Raw genomic sequence first — 5,048 nt, forward strand, 5'->3', positions numbered from 1 at the left:
CACCAAGTAGGCCCCCATGGTCTTCTCCTACTAAGACCACAAAGGCAATTTGCTGATGTCCAGGGCATGCTGAGGGCTCTCACTGTCTGGTTAGGTGAGGGGCTTGGCTAGGGGCTGCCTGGGACTTGGCAGGGCTGGCTCCTGGAAGCCGATGGAGACCAAGCTGAAAAGGGGGAAACCACTTAATGTCTGGCAGGAGGGTCATGCTGAGCCAGTCAGTGACTTCTGGGGACATGGATTCTATGATGCTCTCTGCCAGGGTGTGCTGGCGGACTTCCGCTGTCTTCAGCATCACGGCCAGCTCAGCCAGGGACAGGATATACAAGCGTCTCAGCTCCATACTTGGCACTTTTTCCGAGGCCCCGCTGCTGTGTCAGCCATGCCAGTAACCAAGCTGCAGTCTCCAGAGCAGAGGCAGGCCCACCAGCAGGATGGTGTTCAGCTGCTCCAGAGCGGCCCACCATGGAAGTATAACCTTCAGGTATGGAGCCCGTGTATGCAAGCCTGCAGCCAGGCCAGGAGGCTGCGGGGCTGGGGGGAGATGGCAGGTATGGAGGCCACAGTGCAGGGTGAGCAGGGCCTGGGAGTGCAGCCTGGCCCAGTGCTGCTCCAGTGCTGCCAGCCCAGTTCCTGCAGCAGGACCTTGATGCCTCCGAGGTCGAGGTGGTAGACCAAGGACTCTGCCAGCGCCACCTGACTCAGGATGGTCAACACTTGTACTGTTAAGTGGGGGTTCCCTTCCTCTCTGCCCCCAGGTTCTGGAACCTGGCAAGAAAGGCGTGGAAGAGCACATGCACAGGTAAGTAAAGAGCCTCCAGGATGCCTGCCTGGCACAGCTGCTCTGCCATGTGTCCCACATTAAAGAGTCATGGGAGTTTTCCTGTGTGAGCATTGAGGCACTAAATGAAATAGATGAAGCTCTTACCCAGACCAGCTATGAGTTCCTCCAGGGTCTGCAGGAAGTGAGAGAAGAATGCTGGTCTGTTTGGTGGGTGCATATCCCTCAGCCATGTTTGAGGAAGTTCTGGATTTGGGGGTCCCTGCAATCTTTGTGGAAAAGTCATCCCTGCACCTCCAGGCTTGGCAGAACTTCTGTGACTTTATGGGAATTCCCTGTCACACTGAAGAGGAACCACTAGTGACCGACATGCCTGATGTCCACAAGAGGGCCATAAGTGTCATGCCCATCACCACCCTGGGCCACTGCAACTACTGCTTGATCCTCTACCCAGATGAGCCAGATGCAAAGAACCAGCTTGGGAAAAGCATGTCATCAAGGTAGAGAAGACTTCCATCAGCCCTGGGAGAGGCTGGAATGGGCATTCAAGATGTATACATGCTGTTGGAGCACCAAGTCCTGCTGCAGAGGCACTGAAGTCACTGGAGGAGGAGAAAGTCTTGTACCAGGCCAGGGAGTGCAGGCTAATCCATGGGCCCCTGGAGTATGTGCCATCTTCTATGGTGGATGTGGTGGAAAAATGTCAGGCTGTTTCTCTGGGCTAGAACAGGGGCATCTATGTGCAGGGTGTCAAGACCAGAAGGGTGTACCTGGGATTACAAGCACCAACATGCTGACCCAGGATGAAGTCCTGTGGGAAAAAGAGCGGCCTCCTGGGGTGGTGGAACTGCTGAACAAGGGGCAGGATCCCCTGACTACCATGGTGAGAAGATGGCCAAGACACTTCAGCCCCCAGCCCTCTGGAATAAGACTCATGTGGTCAGCTACTGTGTCCTTCACAAAGCTGCTGTGCATGTGTATGACTTCAGAGAGAAGAAAGCTCCCATGGTCTCTGGATGCAAGCGGGAGTCTCTGGGCCCTGAGAAGAATTTCACAGTGTTGTCTCTCTCAGCTTGGAGGCCCAAAGTCCCCACACCCACTATGCTCTGCTTGATTCTTGGGCTGATTTCTTCACTATCACCACTGAAACAGCAGACCATGCCAGGCTGCAACTTCAGCTTGCCTACAACTGGCACTTCGAGCTGAGTGACACCCAGGAGACAGCCAAGTTCTTTTCAGTGGCTGACTTTATGACGATGCTTGCAAGGCCACCAGGTGCCAGGTGTGGGGGCTGTGGCCTCCATCATCTTCCATAAGAACTTGGCTCGCATCATCCACACCACTGTCTTTGGCTTCAAGGCTTTGGAAGCCAAGGGGCCTAATGGCATGGCCCTGCCCCAGCAGGGACCAGGTGGTCCCTCCCAAAATGGGTTGATGGTCAGCAGCATGTATATGTAATCCATGGAGTCTGTGGCCCAGAGGACCCGGGGCACCCTGCAGTGCAGTATCCATCTAGTCATTGAGATCACCGCCAACTCCCAGGAGGCAGCTTTTAAGCATGAGGCTTAGACACTAGAATAAGAAGCCTGTGGTCAACTTGAGAAACAGAAGATCTTGGGCCAATTGGAAACTGAAAAACCTCACAGGGAACTCTTGGAGCTGGAGGCACTGAGCACGGCCTGGAGAGCACCAGGACTGCCAATGCTGAGGCTGAGTCCCATGCAGAGCTGGTGTGGATTGAGGGAGAAGGCTCCATGCTACAGGCCAAGCTGAAAGCAGAGGCCTTGGCCATTGACACGTAGGTCAAGCTCCAGTGGGTGCAGAAACTGAGAAGTTGGAACTGGTCTAGGTCCAGGCCCAACTGGAGCTGCAGGTGAGCATGGCCGAGCAGTTGGCTAACGTAGGGGTGAAGAAGTTCAAGCAGATGATGGAAGCCCTGGGTCCCAGTGCCGTCAGGAACCTTGCTGTGGCTGGGCCAGAGATGAAGGTAAAACTGCTCCAGAGCCTGGGCCAGAAATCAACTTCTTCAACACAGCATTGGGTCTGCTGGGGATGGGTTCTGAGGTTCAGTCCCCAGCCAAAAGATGGCCAGTGGGCCTGGCATCCAAGAAGGCTTGCTTTTGCAGTCCCCTCCTGCCCCTCAAGCTCTCTGCTGCTCCAGAACTTTAAGATAATTTTATAAACATTTTGAGATTTTTCACATTTCAGTGTGCCATATATATATATGCACATATATATGCATATACATTTGTGTATATTTATATTTTTTCTTAACTCTGATTTCTTTCTTTTTTCTTTTAATATTATATTGTGATATTGTGCTGATATTACTCTGTGGATCTATTTTTTCCAAGGGCAACTCAGAGTATTATCAGAAAGAAAAGTTTTTCCCTACATGAGTGAAATATTACTATATCCTTTCTTGTGATTCTGATCAAGAACAATATAAAAGGATATTGGGATATTTTATTTCAGTATTCAGAATCTGCTACCCTAAATATAAAACTATAATAATGAATTGCTAAGACTATCATTATGTCAAATAACCTTCTCTCTTTAACTGATTACAAATTTATTTTATCACCTTTTATTTATTACTACTGCTACTATTGCTATACTTTACCAGTGACCATTCCAGGTCTATGTTTTTAAATAAAAAATAAAAAAATTTTATTTAAAATCCCTAGACTTTGAAGGACAAATTACTATAAAACTACAAATGCCTTTCCATGACTTAGCACATTAGCATGGAAAGGAAAATATTAAATCATTCTCACTATTTCTAGGTAATGTTCTAAAGCGAGATATTCACATATAACAAACTATAGTCACACGATCTAGGGAACATTTGGACAAACTTCCAATGACTTGCTTACTTTCCGTCGTGGTCCCCACAGCTAAAGATTTATCTTTATGATTTACTCAATCCAGAGCTTGTTCTCAGTCTCTGGCCAGGCAGCCCTCTTTCAGCTGCTCCCTCCCCTGTCCCTTCGCTATGCTGTGGTCCTCCATGTGACCACTTTCCTTTCAGTCCAGGATAGGTGATGTCACCACCACAGATGTTCTTCAAATTGCAGAGTCTCCTGTGCCCACTTGCTCCAACGTGATGATGTCACTTTGCTGCCTGAGCCATGTGACCCAGTTTGAGTTGACCTATACTGCCTTTACCTGTTGCTATTTGTTTGTTTTCTCTGGACAAATAGAAGCAACTTTAGTAAGCCATTCTCCCACAGGGAGGATCAGGACGATGCTAGGGCAGGGATAACTAGAGAGGGAAAATTTGGAGCACAGATTATTGAGGAGTAGGAAAAAAAGGAGACATTTTCTCCTGCCCTCTCAGCATCTCCTGGTGGTCGAACATGATTGCATTTTTTCCCACTGTTTTTATATTCTTTAATATACCTAAGTATTATATTATTGATGGGGTTTTAGATTTTTCCAATGTCTTGTTTTTTCAGTGTGATGCAAATAGAATCATTGTAATCAAATTTTAAGCTTTTCCTTAATTTCCTTAATTTTCCTTAAGATAATTAAGACATGGAATGAATGAGACCAAGTGTATGCTATATAAGAGGCTCTTATTTCCAAACATCCAACAGAAATGTTGGCCAGCCTCTGCCATCAGTGTATTAGAATCAACTGTAGAAATTCTTGATATTAAGAACTATTTGGCCCATAAAAATATCAATTTCATTTTATATCTAATGTCTATCATTGTACACATAGTAACACAGTATTATAATTTGCTGTACCCATATTTGTGTAGGTGGCTTATACTTTGCTTATTTATCTTTGAAACTTTTTAGGAAGTTTGTTCTCACTGAAAATAAGATAAATATTGTCCTATGATTTTACTTAATTTATGAATCATGTTTATAAATTTAAATCTTTAGATTTTTTTCTTAATGCGTTTTGCTGTACAGCGTGTGGTACTTTTCTTTTTTTTCCTGAACAGCTATTCAGCTATTCCAGTGGGACTTATATACTACTTGTTCCTTACCTCGCTAACTTAAAATGCCACATTTACCTTATAGCAAGCTATTAATATATTAGGATTTCTTTTCTTACAGAGCTTAAAAGACTCTGGGAGATGAGTACGGCTTCTCAACTTTAATTTCAAATTTTTGCTGAGAATAAAAAGCCCTTTGGCTGAAACAAGACACAAAAACCAGTTAATTCCGTCTGAGTTTATTTCCACCCTTTTGGCCCAAAAGAAATTTGAAAGCAAGGAAGAGGCAAAATAATACAACAGGCAGTGGCAAAAGACAGC

General features: G+C 46.1%; 1 pseudogene; it reads left to right on the forward strand.

Annotated features, from left to right (window-relative positions):
• Positions 1-973: 973 nt before the first annotated feature.
• On the forward strand, positions 974-2,952 carry LOC119540554 (annotated as a pseudogene).
• The last annotated feature ends 2,096 nt before the right edge of the window (positions 2,953-5,048 follow it).

This window comes from Choloepus didactylus, chromosome 7, assembly GCF_015220235.1.
Source record: "Choloepus didactylus isolate mChoDid1 chromosome 7, mChoDid1.pri, whole genome shotgun sequence".
In the NCBI taxonomy this organism is placed as follows: domain Eukaryota; kingdom Metazoa; phylum Chordata; class Mammalia; order Pilosa; family Megalonychidae; genus Choloepus; species Choloepus didactylus.